At 49.5% G+C, this 20,840-nt stretch overlaps 1 protein-coding gene and 1 pseudogene across 3 annotated transcripts in view; one reads left to right on the forward strand and one right to left on the reverse strand.

The window, feature by feature from the left end:
• Window positions 1–20,840, reverse strand: part of SIPA1L3 (signal induced proliferation associated 1 like 3) — a 217,450-nt gene that overhangs the window by 120,930 nt on the left and 75,680 nt on the right. For all 3 annotated transcript variants that reach the window (XM_039855054.1, XM_039855069.1, XM_039855062.1), the window contains exon 2: window positions 8,566–8,642. The gene's annotated coding sequence lies outside the window, so the exon portion shown is untranslated. The remainder of the gene's footprint in view (window positions 1–8,565; window positions 8,643–20,840) is intronic.
• On the forward strand, window positions 18,928–19,046 carry LOC120596824 (uncharacterized; annotated as a pseudogene).

Below are 20,840 nucleotides of genomic sequence, written 5' to 3' on the forward strand. Positions count from 1 at the left end.
GCAGAAAAATGAGTGTCTTTTAGAAAATAAAAAGGTTCCAGAGGCAAAGGAGCAGGTTTCTTTCCTGCAAGATTTCTTGGTGCCTATGATATGCAAATGTGCACCACAACTTTTACAAGAGGCACACAGCGCATGGTAGATGTGTGCATCCAGCATTCCTTTTTTTGAGCAGCCATGCTGTTAGCAAGCCCTGCCAAGTCCCTCTGCACCCTCCACTCTCCGGCCCTTGCCCTGTCCTCTGTTGCCTCCCATCTGGACTATGGCAGCAGCCCCCTTCCCGCTTTCCCACTGGCCCTACAATTCGCAGCCCACGAAGGTGGGCTAGCAGAAATCCTCGGGGCGTATAGAGTGTGAAAAAGTTTCTGTTTCCACGTGAGACTGCCCACAGTGTCCCTAACTGCCACCGTATGGCCACGGGAGGGACCTGCCCTAAGGTGAAAGCAACTTGGCATCACAGACAGCAGAGCTGTTGGCAGAATGAACCCAGGCCCTCGATGCCACTGTTGGTACCACGTCACCAGCCTAGAAGGTGGCCCAAAGGACCCTTGGACTCGGGAGCTGGGAGCCCACCACTGCATGACAAAGCCAGCACAAGCAGAGCTTCTGGTTACTTGTAAGCCCAAAGCATCCGAATTATATGGTCTCTGTTAAATCACCCTATTTATTGGTCGTAAGTTTTTCGCCAAATAAAAGGACCTTATTTATTTGTTTTCCTTGTTTATTGTCTGTTTCCTCCTTCTACAATGTCAGCTCCACAAGGGCAGGGATGTTTGTCTTGTTCACTGCTATCTCCCTGGTACCTGAAACACTGCTTGCCAAAGAGCAGGATCTGTCGAAAAATGACTGAGCTCATTTGATTCTTTCAACAGCTCCAAAAGACAGGTGTTACAAACATCGAGGCCCTCCCCAGAGCCACGCAGACCCTGCTCGATCTGCTCCCACTCACTCCCCCGTTCATGATCCTACAGTCAGGCTGGCCACCTTCCAGTTCCTTTGCAGACCGAAGTTCTTCCCCAAGTCTAGGACTTCACTGATGCTGCTCCCTCTCCTGGAAACGCTCTCTCGATTCCACTAAGGCCTCCCCATTCTCCAGGCCTCCTGTCAAATGGCAGTCCTCATGACAGATACCTCCTGATCAAGCCAAGCTCTCATGGCTCCGCCATCGGGGCATTTAGCACAGATGTAATTACACAGCTGCTTCTGTAATTACTTACTTAGATTCTGTTTCCTCCACTGAACTATGAGCTCCCTTTGTATTTCCAGAGAGCCCTTTGTATTTCCAGAGCCCTTAGAAGGCCTGGCACACAGTAGGTGCTTAATAAATACCACACCTGTCTATCGTGGAAAGGTTACTTACTGCTCACTGATACTCAGGTGCCTCCCACCCCCACCCCATTTCCAGCCCCTTGCAGTTGTGCAACTAGCTCCAGTTATGAGCAGCAGTGAACTGTGTCGCTAAGAGCTGCTGTGTGACCCTCTAGGTCCCTTGTCCTGCCGTGGAGGCTGTGTGTTCCAGTCGTAAGGCTTTAAGACAGGGAGTCTCTATTACCCTGGGTCCCCAATTACAAGGTACAGCCCCTCCCTGACCTGCCTTGTGTCACAAACAAGAAATCAACATTTGTGCCCTACTTCTAGGGTTCCTGGATTAATTTGTTACTGCGGCAAAGTCTTGCCTATTACTGGCAATCCTGTGAATGAGTGGAGGCAGCTAGAGGCAGAGATGATTGTGATCCCAGACTGGGAGGTAAGGAGCAAAGTGGTGGCCTCTAGCCACCAGTGCTAGAACCTCAATGAAAGGACAGAGAGGAGGAAGAAACAACTAGATGCTCCTTGGCTTACGATGGGGTCACATCCCGATAAATCCATCATAACTTGAAAATATCGTAAGTCGTAATACATTTAACGTACCTAGCCTACCAGACATCATAGCTCGGCCTAGCTGAACTTAAATGTGCCCAGACACTTTCATTAGCCTACAGAGGGGCACAGTCAACCACTGCCGCTGCCCAGCATCACGAGAGAGCATCTTACCGCGTATCGCCAGCCCAGGAAAAGATCGAAATTCAAAAATCAAAGTACGGCTCCTAGTGAATGCATATCGCTTTTGCACCATTGTGAAATAGAAAAATCATAAAGCGAACCTTCATAAATTGGGGCCGTCTGTACACCACTTTTAATTCCTGATGAGGCAGAAGAAAGGACTCAGAGCCCCATGCTCCCTTCAGACAGAGCTTGCCTTGGAGGTCCTCATCAAACACAGGTCCTTAGGGATCACGGCTAAGTCCAGCCTCTGGGGACGAGAGGAGGCTGCTCAGAAGCCCTAACACCTTGGAAAACCCTATGAGCTGGAGGAGGCTGAAAACAGCCGCGTGAAGGAACTGGGCTAATTCAGGCTGACAGCCTTTCCGTGGAATCGGCCACTGGGGCTCTGCCCTTCCGGCTCCATCCCAGAGAATAAATCACACTGTCAGGTCTAATTTTGGACTCGGCTGATGGGCTGAGCAGAGCATCCATGCGTTCTGGCCGCAGAGGTCAAGGGCAGCCCATGTGCGGGAGGGCAGTGCTGAGCGGCCTGGGGACTAGATGGAAAGGGGACTGGGAGGCCAAGAGCTGTGGGTTTCCAATACAGATCAAAGAAACTCCTTTCTTCTCCCAAGAAATTTCTGGTGCAGGTCTCAACTGTACAAGCCCTGTTCCCAAAGTCTGTCTTCCATATCCAGGCACCATGTTAGCTCGGGGCTGGGCATAAGGTAAACACTCACAACAGCAGCAGCTAACACTTACTGTCTTGCAGGCTGGTGATCAAGCTGCTACCCAACACGCAGTGAAGGCTAATGGACGTAACCCGCCGCCATCTCATCTATTATATGACCGCTCTGTGCCAGGCACTGTTCTAAGCACCGGAGACTCGTAATCACCTTTTAATTCTCAAAACGAGCTGAGAGGAAACAAGCTCTCAGAGTTTGGCTCCCCGCTCGGGGCTCACCGGTGAGTAAGCTAAGACTAGAACCCAGGTCGGCTGGGCTCCGGAACCTATGCTTTTGGCCACCATGTCAACCCATGTCTGATTTTGCCTCCTTCAAGAAGCTTGCCCTGAAACCCAAGGCAGGGTTAGGTGTCTCTTCTCGGTTCCCACAGCCCGGTGGCTTCCTCTATGAGAACCCTTAGCACTCTGGGTTGTTCACTTACAGAGCTTTCCCAGACACGGTGTGGGGGTCACGGGCGCTGGCCCCCCCCATGCAGTCGTAAATCCACATAAACTTTTGACTTGCCAGAAACTTAACTACTACTGGCCGACTGTTGACAGGAAGCCTTACTGATAACATAAACAGTTGATGAACACATATTTTATATTGTTATATGTATTAGATACTGTACTTTTATAATAAAGTAAACCAGAGAAAAGAAAATGTTAAGAAAATCACAAGGAAGGAAAAAGATATTGGCAGTATTTACTGGAAATAATCCTTGTATAACTGGACTTGCGCAGTTCAAATCTGTGTTGTTCTGCACAGGGTTGACTGCACTCTCTCTAGGAGAGCGTTCCCACTGGCCTTGGCCTGGCACAGGATCGGGAAATGGCATACGTCTGCTCAGCATTTGTTTGTTGGATGGATTGGATGGGTGGGTAAGTGGGCATGGGATGATGGATGGATGGGTGGGTGGATGGGTAAGTAGATGGGTGGGCAGGGGATGGATGGATGGATGCATTTGGATGGATGGGTAGATGGGTGGATGGATGGATGGGTAGTGCGGGATGGATGATGGGTAAGTAAGTGGGATGGACGGATGGGTGGCAAGTGGATGATGTGGGCAAGGGACGGATGAGTAAGTGGGGATGGACGGACGGATGATTGGATGATGATTGATGGATGATTGATGGATGATTGGATGGATGGATGGATGGATGGATGGATGGATGGATGGATGGATGGAAACTCCAAGTTCAAACCCTTCATTTTACAGAGGAAGGGACTGGAGTTCAGAAGGAGAACTGCCACAGAGTTTCACTTAAAAAGGGAGGTGGAGAAAGAAGGCGGGAAAATTGCCTCTGATGCACGTCATTTCTCCTAAGACCCAAAGATGTTTCTCTCTTTAGGGCCCTCCCAACCTCCCTGCAAACTGGGCTGAGTACTTTCCGCCCCCCCCCCCCACCTTCCCACCCTCTGGTCTACCCCCGCCACAGCCCTGACATCTCTGGGCCGTCAGCGAAGGTCTGCCTCCCTCACTGGACGAAGAGGCCATGAGTGCAGGGCCCACCTGGCCTGGGCCCACCCAACCCACACCTCGGCATGACGGGGGTGGGTGCAGAAGAGGCATGTGTTAAATGTGTGTTGAGTCGACCCGTAGAACCCCAAGAAAGGAAGAACCCAAGGCCAGAAGCCTCATTCTGGGAATAATTAAAAGCACAAGTGTAATTTGCTTGGAAAAGGAAGGCCAGGAGAAATCTTCTCAGCCATCTGCAGGCACCGAGGGGCTGCCAGGAAGACAAGTGGCTGGTGCTGCTCACTAGGACTGGACCAGAACCGATGAGAGGTAGTTACACAGAGCAGATGTGACTCACAAGAAAGGTTTTTAAATGATCAAAACTTCTCCAGAGCAAAATATGCTGCCCTCCTTCCTCCCTTGCTGGAAAGGTCTAAACTAAGGCCCGGCAGCTAGCCGTCTGGGCACCCAGGACCTCTGAGGAGGCAACGAAGTACAGTGGCCGAGAGTCAGGCTCTGGAGACAGGCTGCAAGGTTCTTACCCTGGCTCACCTACTCGGCAAGTGGCTTCACCACTCTGTGCCTCAGTTTCCAAGTCATTCCTATGGGGAGTTCACAGTAGCAACTCCACAGGCTGGGTGCAGGGACTGAATGAGATCACGCGTGTAAAGTGCTTACAGTAGAGCAGGGTTTGGCACGGAGTCAGCACCCACTAATGTTAATTACTACTGTTTTTCTTCCCCTGTGGAGCCAGACACTGCTGGCTGCTAACCCAGCTGACACGCTCAATTCCCTTTTTCTCTGGCTTCCTCCTCAAGGGAGGTTGAGAAGCTAAATGAAATTTCCCACCCTTCTTGGGGCGAGAGGAAGACATGTGACACATTTCTGGCCAATGAGGTGTAAGTGGAATCTTCTGGGGCGGGGGGAGGATGCTGAGAGTGCGTAAGTGGTCCAGAACCAAAAAACACGTGCTGCTGGGGTTGACCCTCCTTCTCCCTGTTCTGGCTACAGCTGCAGCCGCAGCCTCGCAACCATGAGGGGAAGGCCAAGTGAATCAAAGAGGTTCCAGCCCAAACATCACTCAGCCTTCGAACTGAGTTGGCAGCCAAGTCCCTCTAAGAGAAGTCAATCCTTGTCTAAGCTGCTGGGAGATGGGCTGGCTGTCCCTGCAGCTGAAAGCAGTCCTGGCTGATGCACCCGCCGTGACACAAACGGCTCAGGGCACAAGCCCATGGTAATCGTTTGCCAGCCTCAGTTCAGCTTCCCGGCTGGGAACCCCAGAGCTAGAGGAGAAGGAGCAGACGGCCGCGCCAGGCCAGTGTTCACCGAAGGCCGGTCGTGTTCCACCTTCCTTTTCAGCTGCATCGATGTCCCGTCTGTACAATTATTTACTTAACATTTTCTTTAAATCGGCTCACTTTTACACTTAAATATATATACACGTATTTTAAAAGGAATCTATATTGCCACAAAAACGCAAAATTGAAATCTTTTGCTACAAAGATATCTTAAGAAATAAATACAATGAAAACAAAATATATCCATCCACATATCGGTAAAAATTATCTGATATAACGTGATTTGGGTTCAGCGGACTCGCAAGAATCCCTCACTTTTGTCTTCTAGGGGGGAGAATATCAGCAGACCTGGCAACACTTGGCATTTCCACAGGGCACCGAAGAGCTCCAGGTAAGCGGGGACTGCCCCTCACAGCGGGGTCACGTTTTCCTGTTTGCCACAATCCCATATCCCCAAACCCTGACCCAAAGTGAGGTGACTGGTTTGGCTCTCCCGCTGGGTGGTGGAAGGACGCGGCCAGGCCCCTGCCCTCCTCCCTCCGCGCAGGGCGTCTGTGGGCTGCCTGTGCAGATGGCCTTGTCTGAAACTGCCCCTGGTTCCTGCCGATCAGTCCCCTTCCTGCCTTACCCATCTGTAGTACTTATCCCCACACACCTTCTCCTACGCTAACTTGTTTACCTATTTTTGTCCTCCAGTAGAATGTCAGGGGAAGGGCTTTGTCTATTTTGTTCACTCCTGAATCCCCAAGGTCCAGAACACACCAGGTGGTGCTCACACGCACATGTGTTCAGGGACTGAGGAAGCGAATGCATGAGCAAACGAAGCCCGTCTCCTGCTTCCCAGTTCCCTATGGTGCCGGTTACCATGCTGAAAAACGCTGGTTCTCTTGACGTTTGAGAGGCGACACTAGAAATTCACTTAGAACTCGGAAACTTGTACCACACTGAGAAGGAATATGCCAGATTAAGATGAATATCTATGAGGCCATCCAGATATATGTTAAGAACTGAATAACAAATAAATGAGGGAGAAGGAACAAACCTCCCTACAGAATTAATTATGTGGACAATTAAATGTAGAAGGAATGAGGGGCATACAGAGATCACCGTTAGGGCTATTTCGCAGTAGTAACTGTCACAGGCAAGATTCAGCTCACCAAGCCATGCCAAAATGAGTGGAAGCCTGAGGAGAAATGAGCATACACTCAAAAGACCTCTCCCAAGATATACAATAATTACGAATGGAAAATCAGTTACTTTACGGAGCAGAAACCAAGCAGACAGCACCTTAGCCAGGCAATCCAGGTTAACATCACCAGTGATAAGAAACGTGGACGCCACGGAGTGCCCGGCACGATGCACCAGGGGGCACATGGTCTCTGTGCTGTTCTGCCACATCGTGCATAACCTCCATCGAGTCTTGAGAAAACACCAGACAAACCCCGACTGAGACAATTTACAAAATACAGTCTTCTTGCAGTGTCTCACAGTGTCACGAAGAGGAAAGACTGAGAAACTGTTACGCATGGAAGGAGATTATGGAGATGTGACAACTAAATGCAGTATGGGATCCTGGGTAGGTTCTTATAACAGAAAAAGGACATCAGTGGAAAAACTAGTGAAATTTGACTAAAGTCTGTCATTTAGTTCATAGTACTGGACTGGTGTTAATTTCATGGTTTTGATTGCTGTGCTATACTTATATAACACGGGAATATGAGAGAAAGCTGGGTGAAGGGTATATGTGAGCTATTTTTGCAACTTCTTTGTAGGTCTAAAATGCCTTCAAAATAAAAATATTAATAAGGAATTCCTTTGATGGAAATCTGGTCCCCAGAGAGTGGCCCATAAACAAGCTCCTGGTACCTAAGCAGAGCCTTAGGCCTGGATGAAGGAGTGTGATGAACCCAACAAACAGCCGAGAGAGAAGTTACTGTCTGGTTCGCTCAGTCCCCAAAGCCCAAATGACAGGTCCCTGCAGCTGGGCCAACGTCACTACCTGTGCCCGGAATCTGGACGCCAGAACCTGCCACTCACCACTTCCCACACTGTCGGGGTCACTCGGTGCTTTGAGGATCAGACCAAGCACCCTCACTGCACCCTGCCCACAAAGGTTGGGGCCCTCACTTAGGGAGGCCCCAACTACCAACTGGAATGCCGCATACCCTGAGGCCCGCTGCCCTGCTAAGAATCTGTCCCAAAGAAACAAGAGGGTGTTCTCTAGCAAAAAACCCAGAAACTCAAACATAACATATTCAAAATCTTTACATTACAGGTATTTACCACATTCACATATTTCGATTGTGTGTAAATACCTACACTACATTTTTGCCTATGGGGAAACGGCACTTCCACGTGATGCTGTTCTGCATCGTGACTGTGGTAACAGTTACACGACTATGTGCACTTGCCAAAACTCGAAAAACCATAGATACCAAAGAGTGAATGTTACTTTGTGTAAATTTAAAAAATTGCATTTAAAAAGTTAAAAAAAAAAAGTGCATGACACGCCAACCGCTATCAACAAAGATCTCTAAGGTATACCACTGCTAGGGTCGGGGGGTATCGCTGCAGAGGCATCTATATGGCACGGCTTTGTTCTTTACATTGCAAACTAAAACGGGGTCCCCAACCCCCGGGGTCGCAGACCAGGCCACAGAGTAGGAGGTGAGTGAGCGAAGCTTCATCTGTATTTGCAGCCGCTCCCCAGCGCCAGCATCACCGCCTCGGCTCTGCCTCAGATCATCAGGCATTAGATTCTCTCAGGAGCACTGGTCCCTGGTGCCAAAAAGGCTGGGGACCGCTGAACTAAAACAGTAAGTGTGTATACACATAAGGAGGAATGTTCACGGGTGGGAAGAGATCAGACAGGACACCCACCCAACCGCCGACCACAACTACCCCTGAGGGACGCTGAGACTTGTGGGTGTAGGGAAGGGCAGTGCAGGGGACTCCCATCTTTCCCTTGATACTCTTCTGAATAATTTTTTAAAAAATAATAAATAGGCTCAGGTGTGCCAGCTTTAAAATTTAAGCAAACAAACAGCCACACTGTACTCACCCTTAGTACGTTCTGGACTCTAGTGTCCCTTGAGGGTCCCAGAAGAGTCGATGTCAAAATCAAAGTCTGTGCATCATCTACAGAGAGGAAAAAAACGAGGTTAGGTCGTTGGCCGACTGGAGCCTTCCTGCTGCAGAATCCATCTGTCATATGCAAATTCACTCCCTCGATAAATATTTACTGAACACCTGCTCTGTACCAGGCACTGAGGTGACACCAGTGACCAAGACGAAGTCGCTGTCCTTAGGGAGCAGACATTCTAGTAGGGGAGGAAGACAATAAACAAACACAACACGCAATCAGGGAGCAGAGTGAGGAGTCATGTGGCTGCTACTTCACAGAGTGGTCGGAGGTGGCCTGAGGACAGGACAGAGACCTGAACGTAGGAGACCACGAACTGTGTGACTATGTGGCAAGAGCCTTCCGGACCACTGGAATGGCCAGTGTGAAGGACCTGGGAGCGGGCATATGTATGTGAAGAATCTGAGGAGCAGTGGGAGGACCGTGTGCCCGGCGCGGGGTGTGTGAGGGGACAAGCAGTGGGAGATGAGGACGGGAAGTGACAGAGACAGATGGTAGGCCATCATGAGGACATTTCCTTCAGACAATTCTGAGGAGTGGCGGATAAACAGCACTTGTAACTTTATGTTATTAATTTATGCTTTTGAATATTTAGCATGGTTGTTTATATTTGAATGGCTATTTCATGGAAACTTAATATTATTAATTTATGTTTTTGAATATTTAGTGTAGTTGTTCATATTTGAATGGGTATTTCACGGGTAAATGAATGTCTCCGGGCTAAGAAGCTACTGTCTACACTCTTCGCCATCTCATTTTAGTTTAGACCAGGCACTCGGTCAGAGAGATGAGGTCAGAGAGGACAACCTAGAACCTCCCTAATAGAATGGCCATTAAATAATAACTCTTTCTCCCTACGTGCCGGGTTCTATCCTAGCAGCCATGCATCAACTCATCTCACTCTCTCAATAACTCTAAGGAATAGATACAATTATTACATCCGTGCTACAGATGAGGAAACTGAGGCACTGAATGGGTAAGGAGGCACCCAGCCAGCTATAGCTGGGATGAACCCAGTCAGCCTGGCTCCAGAGCCTGTTCCTGACCACTTGGCTCAGTGACACTTTATGGGAGTTAACGAAGACAGGGATAACCGCAGGCTGGCGATGCCTCTCTGCCCCTCTTCCCCGATATCGCTATGTCCAAATGCTACCCACATGCCAAGGCCGAGTTCAAAACACCAGCCAGCTCCTCCAGGAAGCCTCTCAGGAAGGAAACGTAATAGGCAACTAGCCAACTTTTGAGTCTAGGAACCAGGACAGTTTCAAAAATCTTGTCCCTAGGGGCTCCTGGAGAAGCTAAAAGGGCTCGTAATCTTGCCCATGCTAGGGATCCTTGTTGGCAGTCTGGTAAAGAAGGGTGTGGACTTCTCAGAATCATGTTTTTAATTGTATAAAATACAATGCACAAGATCACAAAGGAAATCAATTATATTCAGATATCAAAATATCTGTAAAACACAAGCAAATGTGAGATGCAGTAATATACATGCTTCTTTATGAATGTTTTAAATTACAAGAGAGAGCTCAGTGGTGGGTCCAATAACTGTAGTAATTTGGAAACAGTGTAATTATATTTTGTGATATGTGTAACAACTATAATGTGATATGGAAATATTTGTGATTTCTAGTGGTGACAAAGTCACAGGTGTAGCTAATACAACTGTGGCTGTGGCCCTCTTTCAGAAGGAAAGAAAATGTTGTATTTCAGTTAGATGGTAGAGAAAATAAAGATGTAATTTTTTCCCAGCCAACTTCATGGGCCTCTAAGGTCCATCCAAGGGCCCTTCAAGGGTCCATGGTCCTGAGATTAAGAACTCCTAAGCGCGGCCTGAGACAGGGAAAGGTAGAGCGTGTTCCCAGGGAAGATAACAGTTGGGTGGGGGCAGACTCAGATGCAGTGAACTTCGTATGCAAAGAGATGAACTCTGTATGGCTGTTATGGCTCACACTGCATCCATTCCCCTTTCTGGGTCAGCCCCCTGAACCTCACTTTTCCCACTCAACCTATGGAGTTCCTATGAGAATGACTCTACCCATGGGTTAGTAGGGAAGAGGGGTCATGTGATCCATGCCTGACTAATATAGCCACTGCACCCCCTCCTCCCTGCCCCTGGGCTCAGAGATGGCTCGGGGTGGCCCTGGCACTGAAGCCAGGCCGACTGGGTCTACTAAACACCAGCCAGTTGCAGGACACGTGCTGGGACTACGGGGAAAGTGACCGTTTCCCCAGGGGGCTGCTAAGATGGTGGGATACACATGCGGAGCTGCCTAAGAGTCTGAGATTAAAACCAACACAGAGAAATGCAGAGCAGGGAGGCGGAAGGAAACAGGGGCCTGGCCTGAAGCCATTCGTTACAGGTAAAACGTCCTAGGCTGTGAGTCCATACATTTATTTCCTTTAATACTTCAGGTTGACCTGGATTTCTATCTGTTCACACAACTGAATGACTCTCAACTAACACAGAAGGGCAGAGGCGACTGCAATTCTTAACGATCCCTGTAGCTCACTACCAAACCACTTAGGAAAGCACAAAATTAGAAATAGTTACTACACACAGAAAACAGCAAATACAGAAAAACGCACAGTCTTTAAAAGCTCAAAAATAGCCTCTCGGGTCGCTACCATCCCTAAGCTGGTCTTCAGAGTCCTAACAATTTTGGTTTGCAAGATGCTTGGCAGGGCAATAGGAAACCAGAAGCATCCAGAACAGTTTCCTTCATCACCAGACTTCCCACTTAAAAAATACCTAGGACTATCAGGAAGCCCCTGCAATAAAGCTCCTGTAAAATTTTAATAGCTGCCTTGTAAATTTCAACGGAAATTACTTTTCTGCCACTCTCATTTCACTCCCTTTTCCCCTCTAGTATGGCTCTTTAAAGGCTCAGCAGTGATGTGCAGTGGTAGCCCGTCTCTCTGAGCTGGGGATCCATCCATTTCCTGCCAACAGGAGGAAGCTGTGATGTCCATCAGTCTGGGGTCCCTCGTACATGGGAGGGGCTACCGCAGAGAGAAAGAAGCCGAGAGGTTGTGGAAATGGCAGCAAAGGTGGGCTACAGGGCCAGGAATTCAGCCAGAATCCCAGATGTCCCAGAGCCCCTCCTCATGCCCCCAGGAAGGGAGGATGTCCTTGGAGTTGCCCCAGCAGTCCCAGCACACCCACCTAAGCAACAGCCCCGGCCCACCTGCCGCATATGTTACACTCACAGGGCCGAACAGCTCGCTTTCCAGGGTTTATATCAACAAACGGAATCTCAGATGAGAGCACCTGGGGCGAGGGGCTATCCTGGCCCGACTTCTAGCCTGAATGGCTCTTTCCTGCATCCACGGTGACGGGCTGGCTCTGGGAGAAACACGTGGTCCACGGAGGGCCGATTGGAGTCGGCCCTGGGGATTTTGCTGGAATTACTGGGGGGAAAGGGTGTGATGCCAGGCAGGGGCTGCTGAGGGCTACTTTGCCACCGGGGGCTGGGGGGAATGGGGGTACACCTGCGAATGAAGTCAATGCTGAGGGAGGTAGAGGTCGGAAGTGGAGAAGGGCAGAATCCTGACGAGAACACCTAAGTACTGACTCCAGTCAGGCCAGCTGTGGGATTATTCAGGTCCTGGAGCCATTACTTCCCTTTGCAGTCCAAGTCAGTTTGAGTTAAGGAGATTCTATCATTTACAACAGAAATAACAGAGCGATAGAACTGGAAGGGACCTCAGAAATCAATACAGCACTCCTTCATGTCTGGGTGAACATGATTCTTCTAAGAAGCTGACAAAACAAAACTATGTCATGTCTCTCCAGGAAAAAAAAACAACAACAGCACCCCCGCCCTGGCTCCACTCACCACCACCACCACCAAAAAAAAAGAAAAAAATACTGCATGTCTCAGGATGTCAGAGAGCTCCGAAGCTCCTGCCCACAGGAACTGGGTAAGGAATGCTTTGACCTAGTCCGATCTGTCCACTTGATGGAAACTGAGGCTCAGAATGGTTAAATGAGTTGTTTGGGACCCACGGCCAGCTGAAGGCAGAGCCGGGCCTCCCTAGAGCCCCAGGAGGTCCCCTGTTGAACTCCCCTGAGCACGGTCCCCAGGAGGGTCAGGGGGAGCGGGTTCAGCCCAGGCCTCCGTGGCCCCATTTAGCTGCGGGACCTCTACTTTTCTGTTTTATAAAATGGGCTTTCAGGGGTGCGCCTGACCAAGTTCCATCACTCCACAATTGACATACTGAAAACCAATCTCCTACATCACATCTCAAAGTACAGCTGACCCCTGATCAACCAGTCGAAAATCTGTGTAAAACTTTTGCCTCTACCGTTAGCCCTTCGCATCCGTGGATGTGACCAACGAAGGATGGAAAAGTTATTCTGTCTGAGGTTGGGAATCCAAGGCTGGCAAAAATACTGCGGTTTCGATCATCACTGAAAGCCTAGGAAGAAGGCATTATTGTCATGGCTCTGTGCGAGGTGCTTCTGTGGGGCCAGTCAGCAGGGTGCTGTTCTCTGGACCCCAAGGCAGCCGGTGCACCTGGGCCTTTCTGCTCCTGTGCTTCTGGGCCTGACACTTCTAGTCTTCCTTTGTATTTCCATCTTGACACATGTGGAAAGGCTCATCACTCACACCTCTCCACTCTCCTTTAGACCGAGACCAAGTAAGAAAGGACATGCCTAATCCGACCGGTCAGAGATCGTGAGTTCTGCTGGCACCTGCTTTTCCAGTAGGCAGGTTATCAGCCCCAAGGCTGGGACCCGGCCTACCAGCGCTTTTCTCTTTCCGTGCCCAGAGATGGCGACCGGCTCTCTTCTGCTTTCTGGCTGGGAGCAGGACTCTTAGCCTGGGCAGTGTTCATTCAACCTTTAAGAGGGCCTGGCCATGTGCACCCCTCCTGACCAAGTGCTGATGGGGGCAGCCAGGCCTATCTCCTCCATGAGCTGGCTGTATAGGTGGCTGATCTAGACATTGACATGAGAGGTGAAGGGGAACCAAGCCCACCGGGGCCCTCTGCCGTAAGCTGCGCTCTCCTGCCTAGATTTTAGCAGCTCCTCGCACTGGGACATCGCGGACTCGCTCACCTATTAATGACGAGGTTCAATTATTCTTCACTTAGAGAAGTTTTCATTATGCTCACCCCCAACCTGTCTTCAAAAGAGTGACTCAGGAAAACACCTGTTCATTCGACGGCCTTGACCCACCTGCCAACAAGGAAAGGCTGCTATGAAGAAAGGACTTCGCCTTGGGAAAATCTAGGCCCTCAACCGTTATGTGTATATGACAGTTGCCATTAATCACGTTTCTCTTATGACCTATATTCTATTAATAACACACGGAGCCCTGGTTCTTTCATTGACTGATTCAGTCCATGAGATGACTAAGGCTGGGTGACTAACTTCGAGGGTCTCACATCTTCATCTCTTGTCCCCAATCCCCCACCCAAGATAAGCATCATGATACAAGGCTCTAAGGACTTCACTCAGAAGTGCCAGGGGCCCTTCTGAAGATAGACACTACAGAGAAACTGCTCGGGGAAATACGCGACCATTTCATGCACAGCAGACTGGCAAAAATGTCAGCCTGATGCCACCAGACAGGCCGAGGTTATGGAGTAAGGGGAACTCAGTCACTGCAGTGGGAATGCACCCTGGAACAGACATTTTGAGAAAACAGCTGGCAATTTCTTGTAAAGAGGAAGAGACAATAACGTCAGTGACATGCTTCACGACCAACACAGACTGGGGTCTGGGATTCCCTGCCCAGTTCCCAGACCCAGGTGGCTTTGCAAATAAATCCTCATTCTGACTTGAAACATGAGGTTTTCGCTTTGATTTCACAAGAGACTAGGCAGTTTTCAGCTCTTGAACTATCAGCTCATTTAACCCTCATTCCAGTCCTGTGATGCAGGGTCCACCAGCATGCTCGCTTTTAACAAGCCCAAGATCGCACGGATGGAAGTGGCACTGCCAAGAGGAATTTGAACCCAGTGGGTCTGGCTCCAGAACCACCACCACCACCTTCTAAACGCAGTGGTTAAGAGTATGGGCTTGCCTTGAAACCTGTCTGATTCCACATTCAAACATCGATTTCAGATGGATCAAAGACCCGAATGCAAAAGGAAAAATACAACTGTGTCTTGAAGACGGCACAGCAGCACATCTTCACCTTGGGGCAGGCGAAGGTGCCTCACTCGGGGATTCGGAGAAAGTGTTGGCTCTCCTCACAAAAAGCCCTTTGCCTTCTCCAGCTGCCATTCTCCAGCCTGGAATGTGGACGTGATACCTAGGTTTGAGAGGGTCCCCGGAATACCAGTTTGCCAGAATGGAAGGGCTGAACTCCTGGGGCTGGGGGGAGGGGGGTGCAGCAGACATCTTGTGGCCAAGAAGGGCCAGAGAGTCAGAGCAGCACTGGTGTTGACTCTGCCAAGTCACTGAGCCACATCCACCCCCATATGTCACAAACAACCTCCTAGGTGTTGAAGTGACAATGCCACTCGTGTATTCTGATACTTGCAGCTGAATGCATTACTAACCCAACACCTCCTACGGCCAGGCTCCAGGAGTCACATGCCATGCCATCACCCTGGAGAGTCTGAAAAATGCCACTAATGTGGATCTGCAGGTGTCTCAAAAACACTCAAAGATGAACTGTGGGCGACCTCTGGGAAAGATCTCCACCAAGCGTGGCTGATCAGAGGCATTCAGGGATGACTTGGTGCCTGAATTAATTCTCGGAGGAGCTGAACCGGGCACAGCTTCTACCTCCCTACAGACCTCTAAGAGCAGTCAGGGAGACTGTGACTTTAAAGGCCAAGCCCAGCCACTGGCACAACTGCACTGTGGCCTGCTGGCCCCAGGCTCCCTGGCTGGGGAAATCCTGCATAGCTTGTGGATCCTTTTTCCTCCTGTCGCCAGCCATCTGCTAGACGGGCCAGCAGTTAAGCCCCTTCCTGCACTCCTATAAAAACAGCTTGTCAGTGTGGTTTCGACTGCTGGGCGCTTTTGCACAAAGCACTCTCCACATCCCAGCTAATCAAATGAAAGACAAAACAGTGGTCAATCTACCAAAATGGGTCAGGCTTTATTTTCCAATCCTCTTATTCATAATATATTGAAAGGGAAGAATGCAAAAAAAAAAAAAAAACAACCAACATTATTAACAGTGAGAACGTCTACAGCTACTTAACCTTTCTGTGCCTCAGTTTCCTCATCTATAGAACAGGGATAATAAGAGGGGTGTTGTGAGGATTAAGGAAATTACTTCATGACAAATGCTTGGGGCAGGACCTATCACGTAGCAAGCGTTCAATAAAGGTGAGCTGGACATGGTGAGTTTCCTGGACCGAAGGCCCCTGAGAAGTTTCAAAATCCGCCCTCTGGTGACCCAGGCAGAGAAAGGCGCTGCCCTGACCCTGGCCACTGAGGGGTGGAAGGGAGGCTTGACGGTCCAGGCCAACGAACACAAGCTGCCTGCCATGGCCCAGGGTACAATGGGCAGGAAACGGGCCCACCAGGGGCCAGCTGCCCACCCAGGAGCCACTCTCCCATTCTTCCAGGGATGCTCAACGAAGACTCCACCCCCCGGCCTCCCCTGCAGCTCCGGGCAGCCAACAGGAGGCAGCCATTAATTGTTGTGGGACTTTGGGGAAATTCCACACCAGAAACAGAGCTGGACACACTTTTATGACCTTTCCCTGTCCCCGATTCCCACCTGGACTACACACTCATCAGTTTGACTTCAGCAGTCACTCCAGCCCCTGAAGCCACCTTCAGGATGAAAGCCTTGTGCTAGGGATGGGGAAGCAGAAAGCCAGAAGGAGCCTGCTCTTCCTGATGACCGCGGAGCTGCCACACAGACCTGGACTGTCGCTCTCTGAACATCTCATGAGAGAAACCACCTTCCACTGAGTTTGCAACATTGTTATTTCCGGTCTCTGCTACTAGCAGCCAAATGCGCTTTCAAATAATAAATACTGTGGTCTTACAAGCAGATGACCAATGGGACAGTGTCCTATACCAGAGAAATCCCTCTAACCAACCTGACCCCATTTAAAGTGTCCTCATGCTTTAGGACTCTTGCTCTCTCCCCAACACCAGGTAGAAAGCTAGATATGCTATCTCCCACAGAACGGGGTGTCTCCCACAGAACGGGGTTACAATCGCTTTGCCGTAGGAGGAGGTCAACGAGAACTGAGATACAGTGAGCTGTTCATTCAGCAATCGTAAAGGACTCCACGCCGAGGACTATGCGAGGCAGGGTGCCAGATGCGGGGCGAGGAGCAGATGCAGTCCCTGTCCTAAGAAGCTTACAGTCCGAAATGGGGGAAAGAAAGAAAGCAGGCAAACAAATACACATGTGAATACCGACGGTGAGAAGTGCCACGGGGTGAGTTTTAGCCCAGAAGTAAAGAGAAAGGAGAAGGAAACCACGGGAGGAGGGAGAGAAAAATATCCCATGATGTCCACCAACCGAGGAGCAGATACACAAAACACGGTCCGTCCACATGACGGAATCCTTTCGACCATAAAGACCGAGTACGATTTATGCACGACATGGATGAGCACTGAAATGTTCTGAGTGAATGAAGTCAGTCACAAAATTTATATGAAATATCCCGGAATAGGCAGAGAGGTAGGAATCTAGAGAGAGAAGAACAGTGGCTGCTGGGGGCGGGGACGGGGGTGAATCCGGGGAGAGAGACTGCTCATGGCGACGGGGTTTCTTTTTCCGGCAGAAGAAAATGCACTGGAGTTTGATACTAGCGATGGTTGCACGACCTTGTAAATATACCAAAACCCACTGAATTGCATGCTTTAAAAGGGTGAATTTTATGGCATGTGAACCACATCTCAATAAAGACGCTCCAAAGGCCATCCAAATTCAATTGTTGGATTGGTAATATAGTCTCTAATAAAAGTAAAAAACGAAGAGTATTCAAGGAGATGGAGGAGGACACATGAGTCTACTCAAAGAAAGTCACGGGAAGCCCACGTGGCCAGACTGCTGCGGGGAAGAAGGACGTGCTACGAGCTGTGGCAGCTCACAGCGCTGTGAGCCACATTGGCCACGTGCTTTTTATTCTAAGTATGATGAGAAGCAGGACAATGGGGTGTTCTGATTTACATTTTTGAAGGCCCCCTGGCTGCTGGGGGAAGGGGGTATTCAAAAGAAGCAGGAAAAACAGTGAGGTGGCTGCTGTGACATCCAGGGAGAGATGGTGGCTGGGAGCAGAGTGAGGGCAGCGGAACGGGAAGGAGAAAGCAGGTGAAGAACTATTTCAGCTCAAGGACAAACGGGCCTTGCTGGCCATGCGGGGGCGGCAGGTGAGGCAAAAAAGGGAGGTTCAAGAATGTTCTTCACATGGTCTCGTGAGTTTTCTCAAAGTGGTTTTCTGCCAGATTCAAATTCTGTACAGTACAAGAGCAGTTCACCAAATGCTATTAAATGAACTGAATAAATGAACAGTCATTGCCCATTTTTTTTGTGTAGGGCACATTTTTAAAAATTTCAGTAAAGATGTGAATTCTCTCTCTCCCCTCCCCCATATACATAGACACATACATACAAGTATATACACATCTATGTAGCTATGTATATAAACAACAACCTTACCTATACCTGTTTCTCTCCTATCTACTGGTAGATAGTGACCCACTAGACACCATCAACTACCCATCTGCTCAAACCAGAAACCTGAGAGTTATTCTTTTACACACACACACACACACACACACACACACCCTAAGCAAGAAAGCGCAGCTGAGTCAGTAACAACCAGGTCCTCCCTTCTCTGAAGGGTCAGAGAGACAAAAAAGCCAGTGAGAAGTGAGCTTTCACTTCTGACAACCTGTGGGAGAGGAAAGAGGAAGGGATGCTGTTCCAGAGACAGGAAGTGTCATCACTCTTTCTGGTGGGGGTGGGGAAGGGTATGAGATAGTTGAGAGAGGAGAGAAAGCCGTCTAGTTAGGGGCCAGGGGCGGGGGGGGGGGTGTTGTCAATTCGACTCAAATGCCTTTCCTTTCAAGAACATCCACTGTAACTGGAGCCCAGCAAGAGACAAGTTATGACCCAGTAGGGTCATGAGCCCCAACCCATTGACAGCCACATCCATTCTGAGGGGCGCACCAGAATCCTGGAGGACCAGGAGAGAGCCACTACCACTGTCACAGACCACAGTGCAGACAGTGCCCTTGGAGTTGTATAATGCAACGGTCCTGTGGGGAGGTGTCCACTGAGGGCCTTCCTTCTAGGTCCACTGTCTCCAGCAATAGGGCTCAGCTGTTTTAAGAGTGAGATGTGAGTCTATGGCCATACTACCCTAAATGTGCCCAATCTCCTCTGATTTTGGAAGCTAGGCAGGGTCGGGCCTGGTTAGTACTTGGATGGGAGACCGCCTAGGAAGACCAGGTGCTGTAGGCAGAAAAAAAGAGAATGGGATATGAGAAACATTCCACCGGGTGGGCTTCGGGTGGCTGTAAGGTAAGTGGATGCCCTTGCCGCCTGCAAAGCTTCATCCGGAACACAGCCAAGGATCTGATGCCCTGACTTCAGCGTTTCTGGAATTCTTCCATGTTATTCTCACAAGTGGCAGAGCTGGTGGCACTTCACGCTTCAGACAGCTGACTGAACTATGCTTATTTCATTCTACCACATGACGAAGAAGTAGGTCAAACTGCTTGTCATGGTCACTTAGAAGTTACTTCTCACCACGGCACCTGGTAACACCTTAGCCTCTCCTAGTCTCACAGAGGTGCACGCGAGCACTTACCAACACCAAGGCCATGGGATCTCCGGCCCGGGGATGGAGTACCCTCCCACGGAAGCCTCTAACATTGGCCAAAGTGTGAAGTCTGTTTCGACCAAAACTGATGACACTGCAAAGTCTCCCAACAGAACGCTAGCCCAAGCAGCCACACAGCATGGAAGAGGACGGAGGACACGCTCCACGTACACCTACCACTCGATCACAACACAGATACAAAGACTTCTGCCAATGCAGCTTACGAAAACAGCATCGCACCACATTTACATCTCTGAACCTTACTTTCCCTTAAATACAGCACAGAAATGCGACCAAATCAACTAGTAATGCTCTGACCCAGACTTCCTGGCGTCTGACATTCCATGGTATAGATGCCATACTTCACCTCGTCAGTCCTTGAAAAATGGGCATTCATTTTATTTTCAGGATTTGTTTTTTGTTTTGACCCTGCAAACAAAGCCACGGTAAATATCCTTTTGTACTGGTGCCATTTCTTCTGTGGGGCAGATTTTCAGGAGCGGCAGTGCTGCATCAAAGACTATTTACGGAATATTACATAGTTATAGTATAGAATGGTTTCCAAGATCAGAGTATAGAACTGTATGTACAATATGTGTTTGTTTTTGTATTGTCTCCAGAAGAACACACCTGAAATGGGTGTCTTCATGGGAGGGGAGCTGGGTGACAATGGACAAGGGAAAGGGACTTACTTTTCCTTGTATATATCTCTTTTTTGGCGCAATCTGAATGTTTTATCACAGGCATGTACTGCTTATTCAAAACTAAATAAGTAAAACTTCCAGGCTGTCTTCTAAAAAGGCTGTAATGATTTACACGCCCCGATGCGGGAGGCTGCTTTGTTCAGCTCATGAATGCCCTACATTTTTCTCCCTCAAGGCCGTCCCTCCCCAACCTTTTTTTTCCTTTGACCTGGTACGAGCTGAAACATGTCAAATTTTACCTGCTCTGTGATCCAAGATTCCTACTATTCTACAGCCCTTGGGCAGCAGAAGGCAACTCCCAGATTTGCGGAGCTGGACAAGTCCGCCTGGCAGGCGCCTCTCAGCAACACAAGAGAGAAACCCAAGCCAGGTCTTCCTCAGGGACCTGAGGGTGCAGGTGGCAGAAAGAGACAGGGGCAGGGGCTCTCTCTCTTCACATGCTTGCAGGGCACACTGTTTTAAACTCACGTCGGCTGAGCCGTCCTCACTAGCTGAGTGGCCTAAACTCCCCAAATGCCCAAAGCCTCCCAGGGAGCCTGCAGCAGCAGCTGCTGCCCATGGGACCTGAACTCTCAAGAACAAGGTCAGAGATGAGAAACAGGAGGGACCACGGGACAAAGAACATAGATGAACTGAGCCCACACAAACGAGAGGCCTTCTCGTTCACTTCCTACAGGCCAGTCACCCTCTATGCTTGGCCCAAGACCAAAGGCCTTGCCAGCCACTGTT

Source organism: Pteropus medius, unplaced genomic scaffold (genome assembly GCF_902729225.1).
Source record: "Pteropus medius unplaced genomic scaffold, Ma_sr-lr_union100, whole genome shotgun sequence".
Classification (NCBI taxonomy): Eukaryota; Metazoa; Chordata; class Mammalia; order Chiroptera; family Pteropodidae; genus Pteropus; species Pteropus medius.